At 35.8% G+C, this 17,532-nt stretch overlaps 1 protein-coding gene and 1 long non-coding RNA gene across 33 annotated transcripts in view; one reads left to right on the forward strand and one right to left on the reverse strand.

Moving 5' to 3' along the window:
* The window catches only part of ZBTB20 (zinc finger and BTB domain containing 20), a 773,610-nt gene that overhangs the window by 455,663 nt on the left and 300,415 nt on the right, over positions 1-17,532 (reverse strand). The window lies entirely within an intron of this gene.
* LOC112678067 (uncharacterized) lies at positions 11,440-16,325 on the forward strand. The gene is made up of 3 exons (XR_003147364.3): positions 11,440-11,914; positions 14,453-14,781; positions 16,163-16,325. It is a non-coding gene; the product is annotated as an uncharacterized LOC112678067 (long non-coding RNA).

A 17,532-nucleotide genomic window follows, 5' to 3' on the forward strand; every position in this document is an offset into this window, starting at 1 on the left:
TGATATAGTCTAATATAACAGTATTTTCAACCATTTATCTTTTGATGGAAATAGAGTGTGCTTTAAAATGTTTGCTATTATGAATAAAGCTGCAATGAAAATTGTAATGTATGTGCAAGTATTTCTTATGGAAAGAGTACTACAAGTGGATTACTGGGTCTTAAGATATATTCCTTTTGCACTATATCAACTTTTCTTGACAGTGGATTTTTTAAACATTTAAAACACCAAGCAATTTTGTTAAAATAATGACCATTATTTAGTACCTAACATTCTAGGCAGTGTGATGTGCCTTTTAAATACATTAATACATTTCAATATAGAAAGTTTATTATACATAGAAATTCTACTGGTTGAACTTTGAAGGACCTTAATTTGGACTTGGATTGCACCTCTAGAAGCAATGAGGAGTCAGTGAAAGTTTCTGAGTAGAAGAATGACCCATTTTCTTCACTCAGAATTGATCATTTCTAGGAAGAAAAGAGAGGGAAAAGACTCCTCTAGCTGGAGGAGACATATTAAATAATATTTAGCGAGCTTGGGACTAGACAGTAAAGACCAATCCCTGCAAAGGACTAATATGAAAAAGGCTTAACACAGAGCCACTTTCTTCCATACCAAAAGCAAAATGGCAGCCTTAGCAAGATAAAGTGTCTACCTTCAAGTGTTATCTGTCAGATAGACAATGGCAACTTGCTCAGAGCAAGAGATTAAGAACATGCTTTCCTATCCTGCCTGTTGTTTCCAATGGCCCCCAGATGGCCACTATTAAATTGAAGAAGGTGGGGATGGGGAGAGTACAGGGCCTGTTTAAAAATAAACACAGAAAAATAAAAATAAACACAGAGATTTCGGGCTTAAAAACTATGCCTATTTGAGGTTTCTGCTGTGATTACCCACATGCAGAAATCACCTGAAACAAATGGACCAGACCAACTAAGTTTCTGAGGAAACTGTATTGCCAAAGATATAAAAATAAGGAAAAAAAGATGAGATAGAGCATAACTGGAGCAGGCCTCTTCCAGCTGAATGGTGCTGTTTACCAGAAATGAGAAGAACCAAGATCTTTTACTAAATCAAGATCTCTTACTAAATATAAGATGCCTACAGGGCCATCCAAAGAAGACAGCAAGTAAATGGTTGCTTTTATAAATCTGGAGCCCAGGTGATAGGTTAAGGTCAGACTTGAGATAAATATCTGGTATCATCAGCATATAAATAGTATTTAAAGCTACCGGATTGGATGAGATCATCTGGAGTGTATAATGGAAAAGAGAAGGAGGATCTAACATAAGAGATTGACAAATCAGTAAGGTAGGAGGAAATCAGGAGAGTGTGAAGTCATAGAAGCCAAGGGTAGATATTATCTCACACACACACACACACCTGCACACAAAAGAATTAGATCACATTTTGAAATGTTTCTGAGAGGTGAATAAGATGAGAACAGGCCTCTATATCAGGGTACAGACAATGTCCTACAGCAAAGAATAAAAAACAGATTAGTTAATTATGCCACATTATGATGCAAAGTAAATATTTGTTAAGAACAATAAAAATGTTGCCTTTCTTGTCATCACTGGTAGCTAGATGTAAATCCTGGAAAGACACAATGTTAGTTTTTAATTTTTAATCTGGAGAGAAATTTATGGACAAGGAAATAAATCTGGAGAGGTGAAATACCTTGCCCCACTCTAAAGTTACAAAGTGGGAGAAGTGGGGCTGTGATGCCAGTCTTCTAATTCCCAGAACAGGGCTCTTTTCTCTAAAAGAAAATGTGTGCTCATTAACATAAATATGTTTTCATTTTTCCAAAATGTTATTTTAAAGTAGAGACTAAGACCCATTCAACACCTGATGTGCTGATCTCGAAGAATTTTATTTCAGGAACCACATTCTCAAATATAATTTGCCTCAACATTTAGAAGTACAAACAGAACTATAATTTGCTTTTTTTTTTCTCTCAGATTGCCCTTTCCTGTTGTATCATATATTATTCACCTAACTGGCCAAGATATAGCAAACATTCAAAAAACATGTACTGAATGAGTACAGTAATTTTCTAATACCTCATAGTTAGCATTTATATAGGTACGTACACTATTTTAGCTATGTTAGAATTTAGATATACAGAGGCAATTTTTTTGATCTTCAAGAAAGAAATTTCTTGAAATTAATTGAATTACTATCTTGAATTAAATGAATGCACTATGATAGGGAAAATTAGTCATTCTGAGAAGAGTAGGGGAAAAGTAACAGTATCAGGAATCCAAAACTAATAGATCACACTTTCCTTTCCTGTGGGGGAAAAAAGTACATAGGAACAGAAAAATAGTCTCTAAAAATAGGAGTCAGAAGGATTATGGCCCTAGAATCATGTGTCATCTATAGCTTTAAAATATGTAGTCAAAATGAAAGCAATGTTTCCACTCCACATCTATTACAATGGCTAAGAAAATAGAAATAATGACAATACCAAGTGTTGTCAGGGTTGTGAAGCAACTGGAAATCTTATCCATTTTTGATGGGAATACAAAATGATGTAGCCACTTAGCAAAACAGTTCAGCAGTTTCTTATAAAAAATATATATATATATAATCTAACCTAACAATCTGACTCCTGGGTATTTGCCCAAGAGAGTGAAAATTTATGTCTGAACAAAATCCTCTACACAAATGTTGATAGCAGTTCTATGATAATTGACCTCAAACGGGGGGGAAAAAAAAAGGACAAAGAAACAACTAAGGGTTTTTCAGTGGGTGAATGGATAAGCAGTCTGGTACAACTAACTATACAAGGGAATACTACTCAGCACTAAAAATAAAACCACTAATACATGCAATAACATGGATGAATCTTAACTGCATTATGCTGAGTGAAAGAAGCCAGTCTCAAAAGGTTACATGCTGTATGATGCCATTTATGTGAATGATGATTCTTAGAAAGACAAAACTATACTGATAAAGGAGAGATCAGTGGTTGCAGGAGTTGGTGGTTGGGGGAGGGATAAAGAGCATTTAGAAGTTCTTTGGGGGGCAGCTTGGGTGGCTCAGCGGTTTGGCGCCACCTTCGGCCCAGGGCGTGATCCTGGAGAACCAGGATCGAGTCCCACATCAGGCTTCCTGCATGGAGCCTGCTTCTCCCTCTGCCTGTGTCTCTGCCCCTCTCTGTGTGTCTCTCGTGAGTAAATAAATAAAATCTTAAAAAAAAAAAAAAAAAGTTCTTTGGGGTAATGGAACTCCTCTGTATTCTGATAGTGGTGGCAGCTGTAAAAATCTATACATGTATTAAAATTCATAGAATTGTAAACCAAGACATTTATAAAAGTTAACAAAAATGTTCAACATTTTCGGGGTAGGGGGGAAGGAAGCAATTGTCTTACATACTGAATTATTGGAAAAATACAGACTATTTTTAAAATACAGACTCATACAAAGCCATGGCTTCTCCTACCAATAAAATAATTTGGTAAAAGATAGTATTTTTGGTGCCAAAGAAACCTGATGCTCTGCCTCTATCATCACTTAAAAAAATGAGAATTCTAGTACAGCTACAAGCATTAATAATAGTCCTATTTATTTAGAATTTGGTCTCTGTAGTTTATTACAGTCATTATTGCTTATGAATCAAGGATAATACCAGCACTTATCATAAATGTGACAGGCCTCAATAGCAAAGTAAAAACTATTACTTAAACTAATCAATTATTATATTTCATAAAGCCCTAATGAACCTGTGAATAGATTACTCAGTTCAATTGTGCCTCTGAACCTGGGAACTACAATTCATTTTCATTGAAATATTATAAAAGTTTTTAAAATGTTTATCTATCTATCTATCTATCTATCTATCTATCTATCTATTTAAATTCCTTTAATTTTATTTAGTGGTTATATATGTAACATAAAATTGACCATTTTTAGGTATACAGTTCAATGGCATTAAGTACATCCACATTGTTGTGCAACCATCACCACCATCCATCCCCAGAATATTTTAAGCTCTCAAAATGAAACTCTGGGGACACCTGGGTGGCTGAGCGGTTGGACATCTGCCTTCAACTCAGGGTGTGATCCTGAAGACCCAGGATCGAGTCCCACATCAGGCTCCTTGCATGGAGCCTGTTTCTCCCTCTGCCTGTGTCTCTGCTTTTCTGTGTGTCTCTCATGAATAAATAAATAAAATCTTAAAAAAAAAACCCACCAAAATGAAACTCTGTACTCATTGAATCATAATTCTCCACTCTTCTCTCCTTCTGGCCCTTCTATTCTACTTTCTTTCTGTATGAATTTGACTATTCCAGATACCGCTTATAAACGGAATCATACAGTATTTTTGCTTTTCTTTGTCTGGCTTATTTTACTTACCATAGTGTCTTCAAGGTTTATCCATGTTGTAGCATGTGTCAGAATTCCATTCCTTTTTTAAGGCTGAATACTATTCTACTGTATTTATATGCCGCATTTTGTTTATCTGTTCACCTGCCAATGGTCACTTGTGTTGTTTCCACCTTCTGACTATCAAATGCACATCCCGTTGACATTGTTGTCAGCCATCATTTCCCCCATAAATCAAACTCAAGCATATTCTGATACTCTTTAACAATGTAAGGCATTTCATTTACAATAGTCAGGTTTAAAGAGAACTTTTAAAATTTGGTCAGATGTACTTAGTTTCGAACTAATTATTATACTAATAGTAATTCTATGTTTAACAAATATTTGTTCCAATTTGGTCGTTAGCTTAATGTGTGTGTGACATGCATGTCTGTGAAATGCATAAAGCTATATTATACATACTGTTAAAGCTTTATTATTGCCTATTTAGGAAGATAGTCATTATTTAGAAAAATGGTTTTCTAGTGTGAAGCAGCAGGTTAAACCAAACTTGAATTGAAAATTTTGAGATGAAATGAGTTTGGTCATCTTAAGTGTATAATTTGCACTAAACTTCACCTTTGATAAATGAAAAAAAAAAAGAATATCTGGGCTGGGGCTAATGCATTGTTTTTGTTTTGTTTCGTGTTTCATTTTTTGGACGTGTGTGTGTGTGTGTGTGTGTGTGTGTGTGTGTGTGTGTTTTACTTTATAGGTGATTTTACTATGTAGCCAGAATTAAGAACCTCTGAACTAAAGAAAGAGATTCTGAGTTAGGGAGAAGAGCTATGTGAAAGCAACTGTAAAAAGCAGTTGTGGTCTGCAGCATCAAAATGGAGGGAAGAGAAATTCAGAATTGTAAATGTTAGAAGAATCACTCAAACAGGGAAACATTAAGTAGCCTTTCAGCTTATAACAGAAGAGCAGGAGAGGTGTCAATTATAAGAATAATTAACATCTAGGTTCTAAGGCGCTCCAGGACCTAAACTAGAAACTTAAGTCATGAAAATGGTCTGAGAAAGTCATACGGTGAGACCAAGATAAATAGGTGAATATTTAGAGGAAGAAGAGATTATAAAGTTTGAGAAATATCAACTTTCTTGCTTGTATATAGTTTTTGTTCCATTTAAATGTTTGTACTAGCTGAACTTTATAGGTGTAACATGATGTAATTTGTCATCTAAGTAAACATTTATTTTATATACAAAAGCATAGTTTGAATATATCCATTGACCTACCTTACTTAGGTGGACTTCTCATGGGTGAAGTGACAAGGGTCCTGTGTGCACTACACTAATCTGTTACCATTAGCTAGATAATGAGTCATCTCCTTCACAACCTTCTTCCCCCAATCACTCTACCAGACCTGAAGGGCTGCTTGAACATTACAAATGACCAGAACACTACATCACAATAGTAGTTTATAAAATATCCTCAGCAACAATATCCTGTCATTTAAACTTGAAGTGAAATTTTTTCATTGTAAGAGGTACCAATTATTAAAATTAACACTGATCAAAAGCAAGGAAATGAAATGTCAAATAAGGAAGGATATCCCAAGAGCACCTTTCCTTTTCTTTTCTCTTTCGCTGTGTGTGTGTATGTGTGTGTATGTGTGTGTGTGACATTTTGGAAAATGAAAAGAATGGAAAAGAAATGAATAATGACCTCTCAGAAATGAGCACTAATATATGTTTTGTCTTGCTTTTTTTCCCACTTAAACATTATATAAGCATCCCTTGTCCTATTAAAATTTCTTCATAAACACTATTTGTTTTTCTAATCACATTTCTATTATTTGACATCTTTCTAAGTAGAGTTACTGTTCTCACCAGACTATTGGAGGAGGTAGAGTCACATAATAGACAAGTAATCATGTTCTTTGTGTAAATCCCCTAAACTGGAGGCAAAGTGCAGAAAAGGGGACCTACACCTTTGGGCAAGCTTTCTATGACCAGTTGCTTATTGACTTCTTCATCTCCCTGGAGTTAGGATCAACAAACATGATTGTGAGCATATTCTAGAGATTTCCCTACACCTGTAAGTAATTTACTCTGAGCCAGCACTCCCTAAGTGGAAGGAGAAGACAGCTGGCTATTTGGAAGTGCCAAGCAGAGCCAGCCCACACAGGGTAGGTAGGACCTATGAGGGACCAGGACAGGAAGATTTGTATAGATGTAAAGAAATGGCTGCAGTGTCAAAATACATTTTATTTTATTTTTTCATGCTTCCTAATCTCCTAACTAATCACCATCTTCCACTCTCCACCGGCTCTGACTTTCATTTGGGAGGAGGGATTCTCTCTCCATATTTGTCTCTGTCTCTCTGTGCCTCTCTTTTTCCCCCTCCCTTCATTTCTCTGTCTCTTTCTCTCCATCCCCCCCCCTTTTTCATAAAACCTCTATCATAACTAGCTATAACATGACATAAAGTAGGCCTGTGTACCAGTTGTGGTCATCACATTACAACTTTCCTGTGTTTTAAATTTAGCTTATGGTGCCTCTGTTCTCTCTCCGTAAAAGGTCAGTCACTGTCAGGACTACTGTGTGATGGGAAGTAGAATGCACCGACTCTGGGAAATACAGTATCTCAGAGTGTATAGTCCTCTCTTGCCTGGTTCCAATCCAGATATTCTGTTCAACTCAGGGGCTCAAGTCTATTTAAGTACATTCTAAAGGGGGTCTTCGGTGCTTATCTTTAACCTAAGGCTTCTGGGTCTGCCCCTTTGATTACTTAAAACTCCTGTGAAGTTTCTCTTGGGAATATAGTCCTGAAACCTATCTTGCAGAGGTGTTTTTCTTTTTTTTTTCTTTCTCTCCTTCCTTCCTTCCTTCCTTCCTTCCTTCCTTCCTTCCTTCCTTCCTTCCTTCCTTCCTCCTTCCTTCCTTCTTTCCTTCTCTTTCTTTTCTTCTTTCTTTCTTTCTTTCTTTCTTTCTTTCTTTCTTTCTTTCTTTCTTTCTTTTTCTTTCTTCTTTCTCTCTTTTCCTTCCTTCCTTCCTTCCTTCCTTCCTTCCTTCCTTCCTTCCTTCCTTCCTTCCTTCCTTCCTTCCTTCCTTCCTTCCTCTTTCTCTCTCTTTCTCCCTTCCTTCCTTCCTTCCTTCCTTCCTTCCTTCCTTCCTTCCTTCCTTCCTTCCTTCCTTCCTTCCTTCCTTCCTTCCTTCCTTCCTTCCTTTTTTCTCATTGAGTGAAGAAACAAGCCTGAAAGTTTAGTCTAAAGTCCTTTACATCAGAAAGGAAAGAAAAAGATAGACCCTGCAAGGTGTTGGGAAGTGAGCAGAAAAATTAATTGACCTGGGCCAAGGAGGGTTAATGAGAGTTCTTGAAGAGGAGAGTGAGGGAAAGGCAGCAGGAACTTCAAGGCAGCTATTGTGAGAGACGTATTGCAGAGGACGCAGATGGCCCCCCCCCCCCACAGAAAACCAAACCCAAGAATATTTTTTGGTGAATTTGTAGGTTATATATTCAGAGAAACTATACTAAAGACTAAAATTACTTTTAACAACTTTTTCTTGCTCAATTATTAGTTCTTTGTATATGATTCCATGTATGAATCTGCATGATGAAAGAGCTCAGCTTTCACACACACACGCGCGCGCGCACACACACACATCATGCTTGTTAACAAGAACGAGCACCATTATAGAGCTCAGGATATATTTGTTGAGCAAATGAATCACTCTATTTAGAGTATGTGCTTTACTCTGTATTACGGAAGTTGAGGCAATACAATAAAATTTAAAGTTCTATCTGGTGATGATTTTTCTCAGGCTGCTTCTTCAAAAAGCAAAAAGTAGTAATTTAAAAAGTAATTTTATATATTCATTTTTAAACTTATTTTCATAATAGATATTCACTATAACTAATAAAACAATAAAAATGTTTAAAGAAAAAATTAATAGTCTTCCATCAGTCCTTTTATATTCTGAATCCTGTGAGACAATCATTGTGAATAATAGGGTCATACAACATGCACAATATATTTACTCACAAATATTAATTACCCTGAAAATTTGCTCTTTTTACTTAATAAATTATGGTCATCCTCCCAGATCAATAGTGATATAATTCATTCTTTTTCAAAGGGCTATATAGTCTTCAATAATATCTGTCCATATCATATGGTATATATGTAGTCAAACTCATAAATCCTGTATCTTTTAAAAATGTTTATTAAAATTTTACTAAATTTTTACCCAAGATATTCAACAAGCACTGAATATCGATCTGGCAGCAGTTTTAGTAACTGAGAAAACTAGTAAATTACCCAGGTTCTTTACCTCAAGAAATTCACTGTCTACTATGAGAGATAAAACAGTTAATTTTTCTTTTTAATTTAAGAGTAACTGCTCAGAGAATTTATAGTAAAGAATGCCTTTTAAATAAATCTTTAAAAGGAGTAGCATATTGAAAAAATAATAAAGATTTTTTTTAAATAAAAGGAGTAACATATTACTAGCAATTCATTCTTCGTCATTGCTTCCAATGTATGAACAGTGCTTGACAGCAACAGAGTACCTCCTTATATGGCAACTCAAAAAAACAAACTAATTTCTAAGCAGAAAGACCTCGGATAAAGCACCTTACTCTAGAGACCTCAAAGTGATTTATAATTCTGCTAATACTTTTACTGTAATAGTAATACATGATATTTATGAACTACCTTTATCCCGTAGAGCTCTAAATACTTCATATATATCATTTGGCTTCTTTGTATAATGTCTGCACAATCGAGAAAACTATCCCCTACAGATAAGGAAAATGATCTTAAGACAAAACTATTTGACTAATGCCTGAATCAAGTCTTCAGGTAGTCAGCCCCACGCTCTTTCCTTTCCATGACACTTGCTGCCTCCTTCTTGATAACTGCAATGATAATGTGGGTACTACAATGTAATCAATCAGAAAGGCTCACAAAGCATGAGAGAGTCCATACTTATTAAAAAAACAAGGGTTTTACATGCAAACTATTTCTCTATCTGCTAAAGGGCCTTATGAATAAAGCTTCACTGACAAGCTTTCTCGGTGAGTCTAAGTTCACTTACAGAGCAGCCAGTCTAATAGGCTGCTCGTACTTTCCAGGGCTGCAAGAAGACAAGGCAGAGAGAGTGTGAAATGTGTAACTCAGGTTCTCAGCTCTTCCTGCCAGCCCTAGTCCCGAGAAGAAGATAGAATTCTGATAGTAATAACAGTGGCAATGGGAACAACGCTAGACATATATTGCTTATTTAATAAAGTCCTACAATATTAAAGTAAGTTAAGCAAAGAATAGTTTGGTAAAATTGTGGCAAAAGTTAAGCAAATTTTATATGGTCAAGTTTAGTGCAATTGCAAACACGTAAATGACTGTCAAAAACCTTAATCTTCTAATACTCATAACTATCAGCACGAGTAAACTTATTTTCCTGTGTCTTTGAGGACATTTTATCATAGGAGGAGAATCGGATACTAGCCATTGGACTGAGTTCATACTGCATTCAATACCTCATGACCTTCTGAAAGAATGTCAGTTCCCTTCCTACTTGACTCAAAAATGGTGCTTTAACATTGCTCTTTGGGGTGCATGAAAGGGTGCATTTAGATCCAATGTGCTGCAACCTGAAGTGTAAGATTCTTTATTGTTCTTGAGAAACCTGTGCCTAATTCCCTGGAAATTTACTGTTTCAAAGAGTCACAAGTCTCCTGATTGCTTCTTACCAGTCTTGAAGAGATTAGATAAGCTTCCTCCCTCTTACAAAAGCTTTTCTTCATTCAAAATTCCTTTGAGAACAAAACATTGAACCAGAATTGGATTTTTATCAAAATATTAGAAGATTGTTGAAAACTTTTTTTTTCCTCCTGATGAGACCCAGCAGTTCAAAGGGTATATTTATGTAGTTTCTGATTTAAGGACTACTAGCAAAACACATTGCAAAGTTCAAGGATAGGCCAAAGAACAAAGAAGGGTCTGCAAAGTAGAAAGATGGTTTTCATGAAGTTATTTTAAGAGACTTGAATGGACTCTTTAACTCAGAAAGACTTGGAAGTCAAACTCAACAAGCAGAGAGTATAAAGTAACAGCTGTAGAACCCTAACAGGTAAGCTAACAGGTAAACTAAACGACATCCAGGAGAAGAGCAGATTATCACTTCTAATCACCATAAATTTGATATGTATATTGGTGCCATTCTACAGTGAAATTGGTTCTAGAATGATTATTCAAGAGTACTATCTAATAACAAAATGGCCATCTCAGAAATGAAGGTGTATGCATCCAGTGTTGCTAAAGTTGACACACGGAAGGAAATTCAAGATTTTGTCTAAGCAAGAGCTGTCCTTCAACAAGTGTTTCCAATCTCTTTCTCTTCCCCTTTCCCCCTTCCATGCTTCCCTCCGTCTCTCTGTCTCTCCCTTGCTTTTACTAAGAAGTTCACTTCTCATGTAGTCCTCAGTGCTCATTAGAAAACAATCTAATAATTCATAAATACGTCTGGATTTTCAGTTTTGCACTTTTTCTAGAAGCAGTTAACAATGAGCTCTTTCATTGACCAGTATCTCTAATCAGACTTATAAGGCTTCAAATAAGTTAGTTTTGAGAAGGATAATGTAAAACTTCTTCCTTTATATTGGCCTCATAAATACAATACTTTTAGTTCTTTTACTTTTCAAAGGTGTATTCAAGTATGATATGGGTTAGCAATACAGCATTATCTGTGATATGATTGGAGTCTTGGGCACAGACACAAAGTGAGTCAGATAATGTAGAGATGTTGTAATATGGTAACGTCATAGATTCGACCTATCTTTCCAGCTCCTCATTTCTCAAAGAAGGAAATGTATAGGGGGCATTTATTTATTTCCAGACAAGGTAATATTAGTTAATTATAAAAGCACCCTCTCAACACACTCTCTTCCTTCTTGGGAAGTCTATGAGAGCGTGCATTCCAATTCTACTTTGCCAGATAAGGAACTGAGGTGTGAGGACTGTAGAAAACTAAACGACATCCAGGAGAAGAGCAGACTTGAAGGCTGATGGAACAATGAAAAGAATACCTAGGGTCAGACAAATCTGTGTTAGAACTCTGGCTCAGGCTTTTACTAAGATGTGTGGGGCAATTTCATTTCACTGAACCTTGGTCTTCTAAATTTTAAACTAAGGATTAAAACATGGTCTTGAGGTACTGTTGAGGGAATTAAATGTGAAGAGCTTTATGCAGAGAAGACACCTGCTAAATCTTTCTTTCCTTTGTAACTTTTTATCAAAGTTTGGACTATTAGAGAGCTAATGACCTGTGTGACCACATGAGCTAAGGAGATAACAAAATGCAAGAGATAAAAACACCAAGCAGGAGATAGTACAGAGTTTGAATCAGTTAGGTCTGGCATCAATACAAATTCACTTACTGGCTTTGCAATCTTGGATGTTACTTAATCTTTCTGGAGCTCAGTATTCTCATTATAAAATGGAAATGATTCCTACTTTGCAGAGTGGTTGCTGAGTGTGGTAGCAAGGATTAAAGAAAACTTTCATAAAGCATCTGGTACATTAAGTAAACAGATTGTGAGTAATACATATTGTTCAGATTTTTATTAATTACAGCTTGTCTGTAGACTCATCTCCTGTACTTAATATTGTTTTTTCCACCCAAGACCTTGAAAGGGTTATTATGGTAGGGCTGTTGATCACTGATTAGCTGGTTTAGCTGTGTTAATCTAGTTCCTAAGAATTAGGGTTACAGTTCTAGCCCTGCCATTAACTATTTAACTGTATGTCTTAGATAGGAATTCTAGGTTTGAATTTTGTTCATCTAAAATGAGGAGGCTGGAATAAATAATTCCCAAGTTTCCCTGTCACTATAATATTTTATGATTCTAGCATCTTTTTACTGAGTAATAATAGATATATCCTCATATCTTTAGAGTTTAACCTACTTTTCTATGGTTTAATTTTCTATTGTATTTCTTTTCCTTTTTTCTTTTCTTTTCCTTTGGCAAAAGGGGATAATTTCTATCATTTTGCAAATAAACCAATATCTCCATTCTGACTTAGTGGTATGCCATGATATTAATGCATCATACTTTAAGTAATCTGGATTGTTTTTAATCCCAAAATTCAGTAATAATGAAATTAGTGATATTGAGGATAATGATAATTCATTTCAAGGCTTTCTATGCCTGTAGGCCCTGGTCATTGTACATGATAAAATACACCAAAATTAAAAATAAGATTAAGGTTTAACAGTTGAAAATACATCCTGGGAGTAAAACACATTTTTGGTACTCATTGCTACATTGTGCAATGAGAACTTAAAAATAAACAAAAATAAGAGTCTCATTAACCAACAACAGAATCTTAATAATTATTAACTAGAAAGGAAATAAAATTAACCTGACCTTATCTTAGAAGGCTGTCAGGGATCTACTTTGGTTATGCAGATAGGAAATATGTTGTGAACTATTAGACCTCAGTTTCAGAAATCCAAACCCTCCTCAAACTTAGAAGTGAACCTTTGGTGAGGATTCAAAATAAATGTATGGTTGTTGTGAATTTGTACATACTATTTGCTTTTGAATTATTTTCATCTTGTTCTTTTCAATTAATTCAATTAATTACAATTAAAATACCAATATGTGTTTTTCCAGTGTATTCAAAATAAAATCCAAATTCCTCACCCTGGTTACTCCTCTGACTTCACTTCTAATTACTCTCCTCCTTTATTTACTTTCTTCTAGCCATTCTGGAATCCTTTTATTTCCTTGATTACACATAGTTTGTCTTTGCTTCAGGGCAGTGTCCATGCTGCTCCTGTCTGGAGCTTTCTTTTCCTTTCATGTTTCTATTCCCATCTCAAATTCTTCACCTGCCTGATTCTTCCTGCACTTCAACTATCAACTTAAATTAAATTTTCTTAGAGAATTTTTTCCTGACTTCTCAATGGATAGTATAACAGATTTTCCCCATGCATTACTGTCTTGTATATCTATTAGCTCTTTTCATGGACTACAATTTGTAATTTTGTGATTATTTGTTTACTTATTTAATGTCTGATTCCCTTAGGACAGCGGAACTTACTGTAAGTTCCATGAGAGCCTAAGGGATCCTTTCTATATTCCCTGGATTAAGCTTGGTTGCGTAATGAATTAATGATTCTGCTGTGGTAGATTCTGGAGAGTTTAGAAATGTTAATTAAATATGGACTCTATCCCTAAAGAATTTATTTTCTAGTAAAGGGATAAAGCATGCACATAAGTATCATTAGAAAATATAGAAAGTAATTCAAGTCTCAAAAACAGTGTAGATAAATGCTACATTAGTTTCCTAGGCTATTGTGACAAATTACCGAAAACTTGTTGACTTAATAGAAATACATTCTCTCACAATTTTGAATGCTAGAAATCCAAAATCAAATTGTCAGCAGAGACACTACAGGTGCTAAGTGAGTTTGGTAAGTAGGGGGGAGTTGATTATTTCTGGGTAGGTCAAAGAGGGAAGGTTTCATGGAATTAATAGCACTTAAAATAGACCCGGAAGGATGGGTTAGATTTACACACGGAAAAACAGAATAATGGACATTCCAGATGGCAGGAACAATATTAATAAAGGGGAGAGGGTAGTGGTGGTAGTGAGGAAATTTGGCCTGAGTGTGTGGCATATTAACCCACAAGGTTAAGTCAGAAATGAGGTTAGAATCAGATTTTAGATGATCATAAATATTGGTTAGAAATTGTTTGGTAATTAATCTAGAGTTACTAAAATTTTGTCTGAACAAAGGTGACATAGTCTTAGGGTTCCTGTTTTAGGAAAGCTAATGAGGTAGCAGTGTTTAAAATGAACTGGTCGGGGATCCCTGGGTGACTCAGCGGTTTAGGGCCTGCCTTCAGCCCAAGGTGGGATCCTGGAGTCCCGGGATCAAGTCCCGCGTTGGGTTCCCTGCATGGAGCCTGCTTCTCCCTCTGCCTGTGTCTCTGCCTCTGTGTGTGTGTGTGTGTGTGTGTGTGTGTGTGTGTGAGTGTGTATGTCTCATGAATTAATAAATAAAAATCTTAAAAAAATAAATAAAATGAACTGGTCTCCCTTCCCTTTGTTTCTCTTAATTAGGAGATTATTGAAGGCAAGAGAAGACGAAAACATAAGACAGAGATACCAAGGAAGGAGAATTAACAAGACCTGGCCACTTACTGGACACCTTGGGGGGTGGTGGAGGAAAGCAAGAATGATATAATTTGAGTCAAGAAGACCTGGACAATTGAGATGAAGAAAATTAGTATAGTCAAAAAGAGAATGATTCATTTTCACAGGAGGATAAATTCAATTTTGATGTACTGACTTGGAGAATGCTAGTGTGCCAACTATCTGAAGATTTAAATAAGGACATTGGAAATACAAGACTGAAATTTGGGAGAGATATCAGGACTAGAGATGAAAATGTATGAGTTATCAGTAGTGTAATAACTGAAGTCATGCAACCCTGGAAAGCAGTATCAGATCATGGGGAGAGTCTGAATGTGGAGTCTGACAGACCTATTCACATTCTACCTTTTATATTCACCTGTTGTGTGACCTGGGATTAATTGCCTAATCCCTCCTCTTTCTCATATATAAAGAGGGGGAAAATAATAGTATCCCTTAGTTAGGATTACATGAATTGATTATTTAAAAGACCTATCTTCTTTAGATCTGCTTTCATATTTTGGTGGCATGATTCTCATTAAGAAATATATTTATTTTGCAATATATTATATGTAACACACTTTAAAAAAAATTTCCCTCTTTGATACTATTTCATTAAAGGCATATTAACCATGATCCTCTAAATGAATCCATGACCTATGAATGTTTTGCAACCCACACTTTGGAAAACACTGGCTCCAACCAGCATCCTATCCTCAGATCACACCATTACTATTCACTATTCCCTCAACTTTCATTTTCATTACTCCCTCTACTTGGGCTACTGGTAAATATCAGATAATTTCTTGATGGTCCAAAAGAAATGATAACTATTTCCTTTACTGTACCCATACAACATTCTGTCTTTAAGAAATATATAGCATTACCCAAACAGATTATGAACTCCTTGATGATAGGAAGTATATTATATTTACCCTGGTAAAATGATCTGTTCATAAGAGTCACAGAGTAAATTTTGATGTATCATTATGGAAAAAATAGAGAAGAGGTCTGAAGGGAGGACCATGTTGGGCACCTACATCCAAGGCCTTGCTCTGGCATCCTCATGCTTCAATTCTTCCTTCTCTATATACCAAAGCTTCCATGGAATTTTTTTTTTAAAGATTTTATTTATTTATCATGAGAGACACAGAGAGAGAGGCAGAGATGTAGGCAGAGGGAGAAGCAGGCTCCCTGCAGGGAGCCCAATGAGGGACTCAAGCCCAGGACCCTGGGATCAAGACCTGAGCCAAAGGCAGAACTCAACCACTGAGCCATTCAGGTGCCCCTCCAAGGAATTTTTATTTTTTTTTTTATTTTTTTTTTTTTTCCAAGGAATTTTTAAAGGCAGAACACCATCTCCTCATTTGGGGCACAAAAACATAAGCACTAATATTTTGTACATAGAAACTTGAGTGCTACACAGTAGGGATGGGAAGGTGGGGAGGGTATAAAATATGTCTGAGGAAGAAACTAAGATCTATTCAGGACTTAGCTCTGGGTAAAATAATAGAAAAGTTCCCACACTGATCTCTTTGGATTGCTAAATGACAGAATGCAATAAAGGCAACCTGAAATAAATTACTAGGGCAAGTAATTCATTTTAAATTATTAAAGTTTATTTCATTTTTTTTTCAGACCCTGGAAAACTTTTCTCTGACAGAAATGACCCCTGGCAACAGTGACATTCTGACACCATGCATGATGCACACTCTTGGGAAGTCTGAATTCCATGTCACAATGGCTCTGTTCAGATTACTGGTTTTATCATGCCTTTAAGCGCAATTAAACTACTGAGGTTTCTAATGGTCTTCTGTCCACTTCGTAAATCGTCACAAAAAATATTAAGTCGACCAAATAAATTTGCTTCTATGTGACTCATTGCAGAACCAGAGGCATGATATCAAAATATACAGAAAAGATGAAAAAAAATCTTATGACAATGAATATTTCCAGAATACCCCTTATATATTAATTTTGGACTAATCAGTGGAGGGGACGCCAGGTCCATGGGTTTCAAAAAATGAGCATAAGGCAATTTGTCCCTCAGAAAACACTGGTTAGACCCTGAGTATAGAGGAAAGAACAAAGCCCCAGAGTTTAAATTCAGGTTTACTCTCAGGCCTAGATGTCTAAAGGATGGTCTGCATTGGTGGTCATTATGGCTTGGGTAACTTGCATGCCGTACCCTGGGCCTCAGTATATTTATTTCAAAATGAGATTATTGGACTTCTACTTCTTACAGCCTTTGTACCTGTACTGTTTGATGAGGCTCTACCCTTAAATCCTTTACACCTCAATTTTTTAATCTTAAAAAATATGAAATATGTTTATAAAGTTCTTTGATGTCCCTAAATGTTATTCAACATGATAACAGTACAATTCACTAAGCCTAAATTTCATCATTTTAGTTTTGCCTCAGAGGCCACGTTTTATGAAAGCCTTAATTTGCATCAGCAGCAGCTGATTTAATAAAAATGAGGGGACTCCTTTGGAAATAAATTAAAATTGGTGGGGGAGGGTGGAGAATTTTACACAAAAACAAAACACCAAAAAAAAAAAAAAAAAAAGAAAAGAAAGAAAGAAAAAGAAAAAACCAACCTAAAAGACAAAAACAAAAAACACACAAAAAAAACAAAAACCACCATGAAGCTAAATATTAAAGGGGTCAGAGGGGTCAGATGGGGTCAATTGGTTCCAAATCCTTGCCTTGTTAATCTGATACCTATTGTATCATGTGCCTATTTTCTTGAAGCACAATTCACTGCATGGCAATTAGACCAATAGGGTAAAAGCCATCCTGGAGTCAGGTAGATTTATCTCTGGAGACAACTCCAATGTATGGGATGTAAGACACACAAGTTAGGTGGAAAACTGCTGGAGAAAAAAGAAAACTGCTGGAGACCATTTCATAGAAAAAAAGGATATGATATGAATGCGTCTTCCCCATCTTGGTGATGATAAAGAAGAGTAAAGTCAATGAGGAGAAATATTGATAGACAGATGCC

The sequence above is a fragment of the Canis lupus genome, chromosome 33 (assembly GCF_003254725.2).
Source record: "Canis lupus dingo isolate Sandy chromosome 33, ASM325472v2, whole genome shotgun sequence".
Taxonomy (NCBI): Eukaryota; Metazoa; Chordata; class Mammalia; order Carnivora; family Canidae; genus Canis; species Canis lupus.